Genomic DNA, 15,320 nt, shown 5'->3' with positions numbered 1-15,320 from the left:
AGTATCAACAAGTGTATCTTTAGTATTTGACTAGTCTAAGACATTGGTTTTAGCATCCATAGTACTATTTTCTACTAGGACATCTATGAGTTAGGGTTTAAGACTTTAGTAAACTAGGTAGTTCTTTGCTTGCTTTACATGTCATGGTTATTTTGCAACACCAAGGAATCTTTATGTATTTGCAACATTTTAATATCAGTACCTACAAGCAATTGCCAAGCTCCCCTTCCCTCCAAAAACAAACAAACAAAAAAATAGTTCAGGAGACTTGTGTGTACTGATATACTAACTTGGTAATGTTTTTCCTTAGGTCCAGGTCCAGAACTGAAAATACTAACTACTCAAATTCTCTTCTCCTTCTCTTTCTCCTTCTTCTTCTTCCTCGTTGTGCCACTTTGTCCTTTACCCCTAACCGGAGGTTAATGTTAGTCTTTGGAAAATTTGTAAGGTATCCTAAATGTATAACCAAGAAACCTGTACCCTTTTTCACGCACCACTCATCTCTGAATGAAGAGCCAAAGATTGTCAGAGTTTTGATGTCCCACCAGGCGAAGAGCAACACTTTTCACTGACAATCAGGACAGAGCAGATGGATATAGAATAGCAACCTGGAATCCAAGGACTGAGATGCATTGACAGCAAGACTAGTAACGTCAAATAACAACTAAAAAGAGAAGCTAGGGTAGACCTATTAAAAGAGAGAGCCAGCAAACAGGACCAAAATGCTGGATGAGAAGTCCAAAAAGAACAGAAGAAACATAAAAAAGATCAGGAGTTACTAAAATTTGACTGTCAGTTTTACAATGGAGACAGACAATTTAAAGAAGGAAGCAGTTTTTCTGAGTGTGGCATTACTTGTGCACGTTGAGTGTCATATAGAGAGAGAGAGAGAGAAAGAGAGTGAGAGACAGAGAGAGATATTTTGGGGATGAGACCCAAGTCTAAACACAAAATCCATTTATGTTTCATATACACCTTATACACATAGCCTTAAGGTAATTTTATAAAACATTGTAAATAATTTTATGCATGAAACAAAGTTTGTGTAAAGTACTTATGTGTGGAATTTTCAACTTGTGGTGTCATGTTGGTGCTCAAAAAGTTTTGAATTTTGGAACATTTCAGATTTTGGATCTGTGGATTAGGGATGCTCCACCTGTACTATTTTACACAACATTGCTTGTACTATTTCATAGCATTCTGAAAGCAAAGTCTTAATATTAATAAAAAATTTTCTATGTCACAATAAAATTAAAATGCCGCAGGCCCAAGAAAAAAATATTAACATATTGAAATATTTAATGCCCAAATCTAATCAGATGCAGGTTTTTGAAAGTACCATCCTATTCAAAATTATGAAATAAAGAATTTGTTTCATAAAGAGAAATTAGCATTTCATCATAAAATAAAACCTAGGAACCTTAGTGTAGACATGCTTCAGAAATAAGCTAATTTTAATAGTATATGTTTGACATATAATGACAGTTAAGATAGAAAACTGGGCAGATTTTACACAGGAAGGAAACAAACATTCTCTCTCTCTCACACACACACACACACACTTATTCCATACACACACACAAACACACACACACACACACACACACACAAACACACACGGCTAGCCACAAAATGCTCATTTGTATGGATTTGAAACAATACTCACTCCTTAATACTTTCTGTTAACATTTAAAGCCAAGACCAGCACCTGGCACTTAGTAGGTACTTAATAAATATGTGTTAAATGAATAAATTGACCCATCAAGTACCATAAAAAAATACGCCTAGTGTCTTGAGCAATTTACAGGTCTAAAGGATGGTTTTATCCAACAGTAAGGAGAAACACTCCAAGGCAGTTAAGGACACTAGACTGGTAATCTGAATTACAAAGTTCTAAGAACAATAGCTACCAGCTTTCACATACCTACATTTCAAAAGACACTATGCAAAACAACTTACACTCCTACGAATTACTTTACATCTGGCTTAAATATTCTCTTCCACAAAACAAAATAGTGGTACAAGATGATCTCCAGGCTTCTTTACATTCTGATTCATATAAACTCCGTGCCAAGAGAATTGGGCAAATAAATAAATAAATAAATAAATAAATAAATGAAACCTTCTGGATATAGCAAAAATAATTAACGGGACAACAAAAATGAAGAAACTGAAATTATTTAACTGATCAAAATTTTAATTCATAAAAAATAATTGTAATACATAATGTAATAAGTAAATGTGTAAAGTTACTAAGCCTGACTTTAAACTATTTTAGTTTGTTAATTGTTTAATTGTTGGTTACACAACTTTGCTTTGAAACATACTCTAGAAACAGTTTTGCCTCATGAAGGAACTAGAGTTTTTAGTGAGGATCTCCAAGTCAGACAGAGATTTGGCTCAAAGACTGAACAGATTGGAATAATTTCTTCTCAAAGCAGTAAAAGTGTTGAAATGTTATTGATTCAAGCAGAGAATAGAGGTGGTATCACAGTGAAGAGCCACAAATATGTGGGTATTTTTTAAATAATGATTCAACATAATTCTACATTGTGTTTAAAATATTGCAAGAGTTAAAACAGTGAAAATATAAATAGGTTATTTTAGTATGAACTTTATTGGACATTGTTTTATATGATTCTTCCCCCTGTAGAATCTCAGAACAATCATCTCAGATTTTCAAAGTGGTACACATACTATGAGGGGTTGACTTAGATTATAACAAAACTATGTCTTGCTAATCTTGTATTCTTAGTACTTGGCACATAGTAGGCACTCAATAAATATTTGATGAAATGTATTGAATAGAGTGCGTTGTTTCAAGCTTTTAAGCATTAGCATAAAAGCAAAAAGAAATGTCATGCTGAGTCAGAATAATATTCAAACTAACTGGCTCTAAATTCTGACAGTAGCACCAAAGAATATTTTGTGGTAAACTATGGTGATAGTCTTGCATGATGTTGACCGCAGTGATGTACTCGGGTATCCCTCATCACTCTTTTCCTAAATTGATTTCTGTTTTTCTGTAACACGTTTCTTTAAATTGAAAAGAAATTAATATTCATTACAGAGAAATCAGAAAATACACAGAAATGCAAAGAAATTAGATTTGAAATACTCAGAATTCCTTATACCAAGATGAATCAGTGCTATCAGACCCTTTCTATCATGTATCTTTCCAGATTTTTTTTTTATTGAAAAAGTTGGCAGGAGGCACGGCATGGAATGGGGAACATAAAGGGATACAGAGACAGGTTTGTAAAATAAAAACTAGATCATTCTGGGGACTTGTTTTGTAGCCAGAGTTTTCTACTTAACATATAATTAAATGTCAATAAATTTATTTTAAAGTATTATTTTAATGGCTGCCTGATATCCCTTTGTAAGGATTTATTTAATCTGTCACTTACTGTTGGACAATGAAGATTGCTCCCAAATTTTGCTATTGCAAGCAGTGCTATAATGATCATACTCTTCATCTGTTGAAACATTTATTACGATTTTCTTCTAATTGACTTTTATTTTGTTTTTGTTTTATATAGAGATGGGGGTTTCACTATGTTGCCCAGGCTGCAGTTGAACTCCTGAACTCAAGCAATCCTCCTGTCTTGGCCTCCCAAAGTGCTGGGATTACATGCATGAGCCACCAGGCCAGGGATATTTTTGTCTTTTGAGACAGGGTCTTGTTCTGTTGCCCAGGCTGGATCACAGTGGTGCAATCATGGCTCACTGCAGCCTCAACCTCCCAGGCTCAAGTGATCCCTCCACCTCAGCCTCCTGAATAGCTGGGACTACAGGCATGTTTCATCATGTCTGGCTTTTATTTTATTTTATTTTATTTTTTATTTTTTGGAGAGATGAGGTCTTACTATGTTGCCCAGGCTGTTCTCGAACTCCTAGACTCAAGCAATCCTCCTCCTTCAGCCTACCATAGTGCTGGGCTTATAGGCAGGAGCCACCATGCCCAGCCCCGACTTTTATTAAGCCACCTTGTGTCAATTATCCAGATCCTAAACTATGACAATATCATTAGCGGCATCATATCACAAAGACAAGAGGTAGAATATATATTAACAATTTAGGCCGGGCGTGCTGGCTCACGCTTGTAATCCCGGCACTTTGGGAGGCCGAGGCGGGCGGATCACGAGGTCAGGAGATCGAGACCACGGTGAAACCCCGTCTCTACTAAAAATACAAAAAATTAGCCGGGCATGGTGGCGGGTGCCTGTAGTCCCAGCTACTCGGAGAGGCTGAGGCAGGAGAATGGCGTGAACCTGGGAGGCAGAGCTTGCAGTGAGCCGAGATTGCGCCACTGCACTCCAGCCTGGGCGACAGAGCCAGACTCCGTCTCAAAAAAAAAAAAAAAACAATTTACAATTTTCTATTGGTAAGAAAAATAAGAATATTAATTCTAGCTACCAGACCTTCATACAAAGAATGTTCTTTTCAATGAACACCTTATAATTTTAGAAATATGGAAATAGAATACCCCACTTATTTTAAAAAACTCAGATCTCTTATTTTCCTCTGATCATACCACAGTCAGTTTCCCACCTGTGAAAATCTTTGTATCTTCTGATATGATTTTCTTCTCCCTTTCCAAATCCCCTCCAGCCCAACTGAAGACCCTAGTCTCCCATGGAGCCTTGATATGGTTTGGCTGTGTCCCCACCCAAATCTCACCTTGAATTATAATAATCCCCCCATGTCAAGGATTGGACCAGGTAGAGATAATTGAATCATGGTGGTGGTTTCCTTCATACTGCTCTTGTGGTAGTGAATAAGTCTCATGAGATCTGATGGTTTTATAAATTGGAGTTCCCCTACACAAGTTCTTCTTACCTGCCACCATGTAAGTCATGACTTGGCTCCTCATTCACCTTCTGCCATGATTGTGAGGCCTCCCCAGCCATATGGAACTGTGAGTCAATTAAACCTTTTTCCTTTATAAGTTACCCAGTCTTGGGTATGTCTTTATTAGCAGCATAAGAACAAGACTAACACAATCCTTCTGGATCAGTTCAAATCACCTTGATATTTCTTAATTCCAATGCATTAGCATAAAGTAAATTTCCTTCCTCCCTTGGTCGTCACCTCTCTCTTGACTCTGATAACACAAAGGGAGAGTTGCAGAGAGATGCTACCTGGGTTTATATAATTTGTTGCCAGATAAGTTATAATAATTTGTTAAGGCATTCAAGCCATAGAGGATGAGGATGCTCTTTTAGCATATTAGGTTTGAGGTAACAGGCCAAAAGAAATAGCATTTGGTTATTAAGGTAAAAAGAGAAATAATTTTTATGCATGTTAGAAGGGGAATTTTGAAGGAAAGTATACTTTTTCTGTATATTTATATATTTTACCTTTTATTTACCAGGAGAAAAGGCATTTGCTGCCCAAGGTAGAATCCCATCACCATACTCCTTTCCTACATCCAATCACAAAATCAGAATGTGCCAATTCTCCATTCCCAAGTAAGTCAGCAGACCCTAAGATCACATTCCCTTTCTCCCTTCTGCAAAGCTTCAGGGACAGGAGTCCCTGACAGGCAGCTGACATTTGGGGTTGCATACAAAAAGTCAAGTCACTGCAAGAGAAGGAAGTTTGTTTCTATTGGAAGAGTTAGTGTGTAACATATAAAAAGGGAGTGAGGATGGGGATATTGTAGTAGGGAAGGGGTTAAAGGGCTTAGAAAATGATTTTTTTAAAGGTGGACAGGGGAAGAGTAGAAGGCAAAAAAAAGTCATCCATGTGGGACATCTTCTGAACGCCCAAGGAGAATATTTGGGGATACATTCCCCCCCAAGATTTAAAGAAGTGGCTTCACTCCTGAGAATGTACAGGGAGTGGAGAAGCTAAACCAGGAGCAACATCCAATTTCTTTGTCTCTCCTTCTCTTCCCACTGCAAACTTTGTACAGGTTTGGCATAACTATCTAAACTTTCTAGTAAAAATCATAGCCTTCATGAAGATACATTGTGTATTTGATTCACAGAAAGTTGGTATTGAATTGTAAAACACGGCTACAAATTTCTCCCTCTCCAATAGGCATGCCATTTTGGAATGTGACTGGCTGCTCTTCTCATCAAAGGTAAAGTCTGCTTCTTCACCTTTTAATCTAGAGTAGCTGTGCAACTTTCTTTGACCAGTCAAATATGGTGGAAGTGATGTTGCGTGACTTCCAGATCTAAGTCTTAAAGAGATTTTTCACTTTCTGCTTTCACTCCCTTGGAATGTTGCCCTGAGATCACCACACCATGAAGAAGTCTGGGGTGAAAGGCCATGTGGAGCGAGAGGCTCAGCTTCCCAGACGCTCTCACTGAGCACAGCCCTCAGCCACTTGCCAGCTCAATGCAACCTGGTGATGGACCCAAGCAAATACCAGCAGAAGAATCACCTGGTCAACCCACAGAATCATGAGAAATACTAATTTGTTTGTTGTCTTCAGCCAGTAAGTTTTGAGAGAGTGTTTTAACTGTTTCACCTAAGTTTGGTCTCTTAACATGAACATAAGCACTTTTTTGCATTTGTACATCCTCTGTACTCTTCCTGTTCATACCGAGAAAGCTTTTGAGATGCAAAAGCTCGAATGTATTGGAATTTTAGAAGTCTAAGCCTTGAAGGACTCTGTACAAAACCATGCCAAAAATCATATATTTTGAAGAATATGTTCTCAGTCTGAGCCAGGTTTCTGTTTCCACCTCAAATCTTGATTATATTGGTGCAGATTGGAGAAAGGAGAAGAGAGTCAGGGGTAAGATCGTGGGTCGGAGGTGGATATTGACAATGTACCTGAGAAAAAGCCCTGTAGCCTCTCACCATGCTGGAATACCATATTACACAACTACATGGACCGCCATTTACATAGAGTAAGATGTTTAGTACTGCGTCTTGACCTTTGAAACCAGACTGGTGAGAGGACTCACCAACAAAAGTGAAGCTAGGCTCAAAGGCCCTACCTTGGAGATTGGTAAGACCCCAGAGTTATCCCTTGCCCAATGTTAAGTAACAACAGAAAACATTTCTAAAGAGGGTCCTGAGGCAGACAGGCCTTAAGCAGTCCCACAGCCCTCATGTACCCCAGGAAGATGCAGAGAGCCCAAAAGCGGTTTTTCGGTGCAGGTGAGAATGGTTTAGATCCACATGTTTTTGTAAATTAGTTTTTATTGGAAGAGAGGCAAACCCATACATTTACCTATTGTCTATGACTGCTTTGACACTACAATAGCAGAGTTGGGTAGCTGTGACAGAGATCATATGGTACACAAAGCCTAAAACATTTACTATCTGGTCCTTTATTTTTAAAAAGTCATTATATTAGATGAAACACAAAGAACTAGTAAAACTTAAGCCTTGTGTAATAATACAAAACAAAAATAAACCATGTAGACCATAATCAAAGGGCCCATTGTCTTCAGCTGCTGACATTGGGACCAGGGTGTAGTGTCAAAACATGAAAGCCTGGATACCTGCGATGGCCTAATTTTCTCATACAAATGCATCCTACCACTCCCATCCCATATCTTATGCTAGATAGGATCCATGGAGTTAGCTGCATCTCCAGTGAAAAAGGAAAAGTCCCTGATTTTACTGAGATTTAGCTATTGTCACATGGTATAACAGGGATTTAAGAGAAAAAATAACCTTAGATATAGACATAGGAAAATAATGTTAGATTAAGTTTCTTATACACCTGGTTCTGTCTTCAGAAACTGGCACCCACTATAAAGCCTTCCATAGTGATAATTATTGCACAAAATCGATACAAAGGAAATACCTGCTGAATGTTCTGCCTCAGTAGGTTTTCCTTTGGTGTTTTACCTTAGAAAACTGCATGATAGCATTTTTCTATCATTTTTCTATTATTCTGATATTTCATGTAGGAAGCATGTTATTCACAACTTAAGTTTTATAAAATCTTTTTCTGATGATGATGATGATGACGCTTGTTAATTTCCATCTCCTTCCTTCACTGTAAGTTTTTCTATTCCCTGAGACAACTATTTCTCTCCCTTGTCCTAAACTCCAAGGATACAAGAGGTGCATAGGAAAACATCTATGAAGTGTGTGGGAGGAGACAACAGGGCAGGGTTCCAGAGGTTTGTGGTTTATTGCACATAAAACACTGGAAAGTGCTTTGGATGATAAGGAAGTAGCTTGTTGTCCTTTGCAATGGCCTGACATTCTTACACTGAGAAAATCTTACTCCCCACTTTGAGCTGGGATGTGGGAGCTGGGAGGACATTTACTGAGTATTAACTCTGTGCCAGGAATTATTCCTACATCATCTCATTTAGTCTCCGGAAAACCCTACGTAACAGGTGAGCAGACCTCAGTGACAAGCTCAAAGATGCATAGCTAAAAAGCTGAAATGTAAAAGCAGGTCTGCAAGACTCAAAAACCCATCTCTATAAACTACATCATAAAAATTGTAAAATAATTTTACCTTGAATCCAAGAGTGAATAATTTGTTATCGTTAGCTTGCCCTTTGGCATTCATAAACAATTTCTACTGTCCCAGTTTTTGTTCCATTCATATAGGAGTAACATGTGGAAGTTTTAAGCAATAGAAGGCTTTGTTTTCATGTATAAATTTTACAATATTTTCAAATATAATAAAGCCAAAATTGTTAATTTCACTTCATGTAGAGATTCCTTCAAATATAAGATGCTATGAAACAGTGTCATACCAAAAAGCAAACACACTGATTTCTATAATGAAAACATTGAGGAACACAGGAAACTCTAGATAATTCAGAGGAAAAAGGGAGTACAAAACTGGGTTGACACAATGCTTCATTTAAGAATGGGAACATTGTTCATTTGGGTACTTTATAACTTTAAGTATAATGAGGTTTCTTTAAAAAATTGTAACAATTTTGGTATAATTGTATAATAACTTGGTATGTGGTATTTTTATTTCTATTTATTTATTTATTTATTTATTTTGAGATAGAGTCTCACTCTGTTGCCCAGGCTGGAGTGCAGTGGTGTGATCTTGGCTCACAGCAACCTCTGCCTTCTGAGTTCAAGCAATTCTCCTGCCTCCCAAGTGGCCACCATGCCCAGCTAATTTTTGTATTTTTAGTACAGACAGTGTTTCTACTAAATGTTGCCCAGGCTAGTCTCGAACTCCTGGCCTCAAGCAACCTGCTGGCCTTGGCCTCCCAAAGTGCTGGAATTACATGCATGAGCCTATCACACTCAGCTGTACGTGTTATTTTTAAAACATATCCAAAATGATTTGGATCATTTTTAAAATGATCCAAAGTAATTCTTTATAATATTAATAGTGTAATTTGGTCCATTAAATTATAACTAGAAAAAAATAAATAAAATTCTTCCAAATTGATACGTTGATGTAAAAATAAGGGTCTCTCCTTTAAGTCTCTCCATAAACTATAGTTGAGAGTGAAAGACTTTGGACCAATGATTCTTAACTAAAGCAATTTCTTGACAGAAGCAAAAGTGTGAAATGAGAAGATACAGTAAATTTAACATCAAAACTAGAACTGTAAGTTTTATCATTTAATTGTATTGAAATACATACAAACCACTAGATATGTGGAATTTCAGAGGCATTTAAAGAGTCATTCTAAAAGTATATGAAATTATTTCATGAAAAGGTCTATCAAAATAAGAAGAGAATCCTCATAAATAAAAATATTTTATAATATCTCACTTAAAAAAGTAATTTCACAGTAACTTTTCTTTTCTGCATATTGTGAAACACAATAGACCTGAGACAGCCTGTCAGTTTGCTTTATGGAATTTGACTTTTTGCAGCCTCACAGACCACGATGAACTGGTCTTGCCAGTTTTGCCATCTTAGCTTTTTTTTTAAACAGCAATTAAACACTGCCATAATATCATAGAAATCATGAAATAATGTTCCAGACCACACACAAGTGGATGAGTTATGAAAGACTTAAGGATTATATTACTTTTAAAATATTTTGCTTAGATAGAATAATGGCAATAAATATTAGCACCCTTTGTTTTATACTTTTACCAAATATTGAGTAGTTTCAAAGGAACACTTACTAAATACATGCAATACATAAGGAATCATAATACAATAAACAACTATGTACCTACTACTTACTTAAAGAAAAATAATATTTTTGTATCTATCATGGAACCCTCTCAGATCCTGTCCCCTCCTGATTTTGAATTTTGTGTTCAATCAGTTTCTTGTTTTTCTTTAGCGGTTTACTGCATATGCCTAAACAAAATACTGGTTAATTTCATGCTTTTTACAGCTTTGTATATTAATGAAGTGTATGGATATTATTTTGCTACTTGATTTTTTTGCCCAAAATTGGGTACATGAGATTCGTACATGTTGTTGCATGTAGCCGTAATTAACTTTCACACCGTATTATGTTAATCCATTCTGCCCTTGATGAACATTTGAAATCTCCAGGTGCATGTGTATGTGTGAGACAGATTACAAATAGTGCTGCTAAGAACATTTTTATACTCTCCTTCTGGTTAAAGAGCATGTGAAAGAGCTTCTCTTGGAAAAATAACAGTGAAATTGCTGGGTAGTAGCAAATTTACCAGATAATGCCAATTATTTTCCAAAGTGCTTATATAACACACCCTTATGGTTTTAATGGCATGCTTCTTTACTAATTTATCTCTCTCTCACACACACACAGGCACACACACATACACGATATATAGATATATCCTTTTAATATACATAACTCCTTTTCTGAAAATGACTTTATATACTAAAAATCGAAATAATAGTGTTAGTGCTGGCTTTTCAGAAAACCTAGAATTGTGAAAGATGTGGTTGATTGGGAATTTTTGTCATTTGTTGCCAGGAAACAAAATATTAAGAAAAAAAATGGGAAGAATGTTTTAGTTGTATCTTTTTTTTTTTTTTTTTTTTTTTTTTTTTTTTTTTTTTTTTTGAGACAGAGTCTTGCCCTGTAGCCCAGGCTGGAGTGCAGTGGCGCGATCTCGGCTCACTGCAAGCTCCGCCTCCCGGGTTCATGCCATTCTCCTGCCTCAGCCTCCCGAGTAGCTGGGACTACAGGCACCCGCCACCACGCCTGGCTAATTTTTTTGTATTTTTAGTACAGACGGGGTTTCACCATGTTAGCCAGGATGGTCTCAATCTCCTGACCTCGTGATCCGCCTGTCTTGGCCTCCCAAAGTGCTGGGATTACAGGCGTGAGCCACCGCGCCCGGCCAGTTTTATCTTAACAGATGGAAAAACAAATGTATTTATCTTTCATATGCCTTCTATTACACTTCTGATGTCTTCATTTATAGGGCTAAAATGTGCATTCACTCTATTTTCAATCTTGGTCTTCGGTCTTTTAAAGAAGCCCAAGGGCTGACTGGTGACATTCAAAATAATGTGTTATGCAAGAAACCAATTTTAGGGATGAACGATATTTCTTCAGCTATAACTCCTAAAAATCATCAGAATTGGAACACTGGAAAAGAATTTAAGATATTTTTGTCTACTCTGTAACTCTTTTTGTACATTTTTTCTCTTATAACAATCATCTACTTTAAGTTGAAGAGGATCCATTAACTATCCAACTAAGCATATTTCAAATGCTGTAAAAGTTCAGACTTGACTTAACTAAAATCCTCTAGATACAATACTACCAGAAGCACATGCTTCTCACTTAGATCTAATAAAGTTTCTTTAATCAGTGAAGGCCTATAAGAATGTGATGTCCCTTAAAAGAAATGCATTGCAAAATTCCAAAAAATTATTTCTTTTATACTCTCTTTGTGTAAATATCCTACTTTTCAAAATTTACCAACGTTATAAGAACTCCAAATTACTTAAATTAGAATCAAGCAAATGGTAATATTATTTTAAAATGTTTCTAGAGTGGTACCCTCCCAGCTCTTGCACTCTGCTGTTTTTAATGTGTGGGCCCCTGATGGTCTTCCATGAGAACCAGAAATCTGTAAGACTCTATCTTGCATTTAAGATAAAGTGGTTTAGGTACGTCATTATGTGTTTATTTTAGTGGTGCAGTGCACTCACTAATACGTTTTCTCAATACTAAATAAGTAACCTAGTGTATGTATGAGCAATCATTGATATTAACCTAATGAGTAATTATTGGGCAGTAAGTACTATGATAAGAAACATATCATAGGTTTATATTGCAAATTAAATAGAGAATTGCAAAATTTTTCTGAGTTTTCTAAGCAAAATATATTGGGCCCTAAATTATTTGGCTATTGTTATTGCTTTGTTGACGGAGAAATACTCAGCACAGAGATGCTTTTCTAATCTACAATCCAATATCACAAAGCAAGCATCCACCATTAAAAAAATCAAAAATCATACCTCAAATAATAATAAAAATATCAATGGAATATTAATGATTGCTTATTATAGGTACCACTAATTTTACATACTCTAATTTGTACAAAAGCTTTTTCAGGTAGGTAATATTACTATCATGTTGCAGATGAGGAGATTGAGTTTTAGAAGATTTGTGTGAATTACCCAAGGCAACAAAGCTAGTGAGCAGCAGAGTGAGGATTCAGCTCATGCCAGCTGATGTAGAAGCTATGTGCTTACTATACTATGCAACTCTAATAAGATATGTCTTTCATTAGTACCTTTCTTCTCATAAGTATGAACTCTGATGGTCCAAACATATATAAGCACCCGGTACATACACTCATGCCTGAACGAAATGCCTGCTGTATACACTATGCCATGGGAAGTAAAGTAAGGACTCATTCACCCTTTCCTCAAGGAGCTTACAATGTAGATGGAGGGGATAAGACATTAACAAAGATACTTATAATCACAAGCAAAATATGTCAATAGCCATAAGAAACATATTCTGGCAGTGTACAGAAGAAAGAAATCCTGTTGGCTAAGTGGGACAAAAAGAGTCTTTATAATGAAGGTAAGGTGAATCTTTTGGGGAAGAGTGAAGTGGAAAATCAGGATTTTGCACAAAGCATGCTTTACAGTCAAAAAGCTTAAGGTATGTTGTAGGCATGACTTGTTTTATTCTGGCTGGGCTGGGACAGGGCATGTATAAAAAGTGCCTAGAGACTGGGCACTCTTTATACTCTTTGATGAATTTGTACCAAATTATTAAACATACATTGAAGTTTTGAAGTAAGGAATGACATCATTCATTCAAAAACTATTTGTGGGGTGTCAGTATGTGTCTGGCACTGTGATAGATGATGGGAATATTGAGGTGAACAAGACCAGTCCATTTCCTGCCCTCATAGATCCTACAAGTTGATGGGGAGAAAGAGGCTAATTTTCACTATGACTAAGAATGTGATGGCCCTGCATGAAACAGAAGCAAAGCCTCTGAGTAGAAAAGACTTTGATGGTTTGATTTACATTTCCTCTATTACCTTTTTTTAAAATAAATATTTTACTTTAGAATAATTTTAGATTCTATTACTATTAAAGTCTAATATCATTTAAAGGTAATTTAGAAAATTCATTTCAATTACTATTAAGGTTGCTATTTGATCATTTAATGCATATCCTTCTATGTCATAACTCTGTGGGACAAATTTCAGAAAGACTAACACATTTAAATGTCAGTTAGTTGCACAGTCTAAACTGCTACTGTAACTAGATAGATAAACATGTTAAAGAAATGTCTTTGGTACATCTGTACTTGGCTCTGATCCCTCTGAGCATAGCAAGGCACAAAGTGTTGTGCTGGAAAACTTTGTAATGACCAAAGAAGTATTACAAATACAGGAAGGCCAATTTTAAAAGAAGTCAACAAGAAAGGTATACAAACTGCCCAACTATAATCAAACACTTGCATGAAAAAAAAATTGTAGGTAAGATCTGCTTGTATTAAAGGTTTTTCACAGAAACATAAAACTCAGAGATTTATGAAACTAAAAACGTAGGGAAGATCACTGAATTAATCCTGAGGTAAATAATGTCCCAGTAGATATTGGCAGTAAGGTAAGCATTCCAAAACAATCAAATTAGCAGGGGGACATAAACTGATATGAGGGTAAGGGGATGACTAGTTAGAAATTAGAAATCAGACTACAGCCTAATTAAAAAAAAATTTAAATATAATATATTGATGCTTCGTTTCCTTTAAGCATTGCAACACATGATATTGACAAATGTGGCAACAGCTGGTAAAAACTGTATGTGTTAATTGCCAACAGCACATAACTAATATTTACTATAAAAATTGTCCCTAAAATAACTTTCTTTCATCATCAGATAGCCATATCCATCCAGCATTCCCTGTTTATGTTTTGAAATGTATGTATTACATTTTTTCTTCTCCTTTTAGGATTAAAATATAAAGTTTCATGTTCCCTAATATATCTACTTTAAGAATATTCTAAATATTGAAAATCAAAATTTTTTAAATAAAATGCCACTCTTACCATTTCTTAGCAGGGTGAAGACTATATTTGCTCACATAAATTGTGTCCTTATAATAGAAAAAGCTTCTCAGGGCTGGTGCCATGGCTTATTCCTGTAATCCCAGCACTTTGGGAGGCGGAGGCAAGCAGATCACTTGAGGTCAGGAGTTCTAGACCAGCCTGGCCTACATGGTGAAACCCCATCTCCACTAAAAATACAAAAATTAGACAGGCATGGTGGTGCATGCCTGTAATCCCAGCTACCTGGGAGGCTGAGGGAGGAGAATTGCTGGAACCTGGGAGGCAGAGGCTGCAGTGAACCAAGATGGGACCACTGCACTCTAAACTGGGTGACACAATGAGACTCCATCTCAAAAACAAATAACAACAAAAGAAAAAGCATCTCAGAAAAACGTTCCCCTTTTTCATTGTTCCCACGCAAATGATATTTCACCCTATTGTTTACTTGTCCTGAAATTTCACAGCAGCAGAAATTCTGCTATACATTATCCTTTTATCTGGTATTTATTGAAAATGTATTTGGCTATGATTTGAAACATATAACATAGTGTCAGGTTTATTTTCTCATGTAACAGTCAAGAAGTAGGTGGTTGCTGCCTTTCTTTCAGTTATTCAACACTATAATCAATCACTGTCTTGTCTTTTTATATTTCTGTTCACTATCTTCAACATGTTGGGTTTCCTTCCCGGTGGGTGTCATATCAGGGTCACAAAATGGCTGCTATTGCCCAGTAATACTTGAATGCTCGAGCGACGGCAGGATGGAGGCAGGGGCTGCTAGCTGTATCTGTCTCCTTTTGTCAGAAAAGCAAAAGCTTTCCAGGAAGCTCTCTTAGCAACTCCTCCTGACATCTCAAGGCCACAAATTTCAAAGAGTGGAAAAGCAGAAAACAAGATTCTCATTTTTGGCACCATTGTGAGACATT

The 15,320-nt window shown here is 36.4% G+C and overlaps 1 protein-coding gene across 1 annotated transcript in view; it reads right to left on the bottom strand.

Annotated features, from left to right (window-relative positions):
* The window catches only part of LOC129489408 (uncharacterized), a 45,776-nt gene that overhangs the window by 1,057 nt on the left and 29,399 nt on the right, over window positions 1–15,320 (bottom strand). The window lies entirely within an intron of this gene.

This window comes from Symphalangus syndactylus, chromosome 9, assembly GCF_028878055.3.
Source record: "Symphalangus syndactylus isolate Jambi chromosome 9, NHGRI_mSymSyn1-v2.1_pri, whole genome shotgun sequence".
NCBI classification, from domain to species: Eukaryota; Metazoa; Chordata; class Mammalia; order Primates; family Hylobatidae; genus Symphalangus; species Symphalangus syndactylus.
Note: the sequence above shows the minus strand (reverse complement) of the source record. Positions and strands in the feature narration are given on the sequence as shown.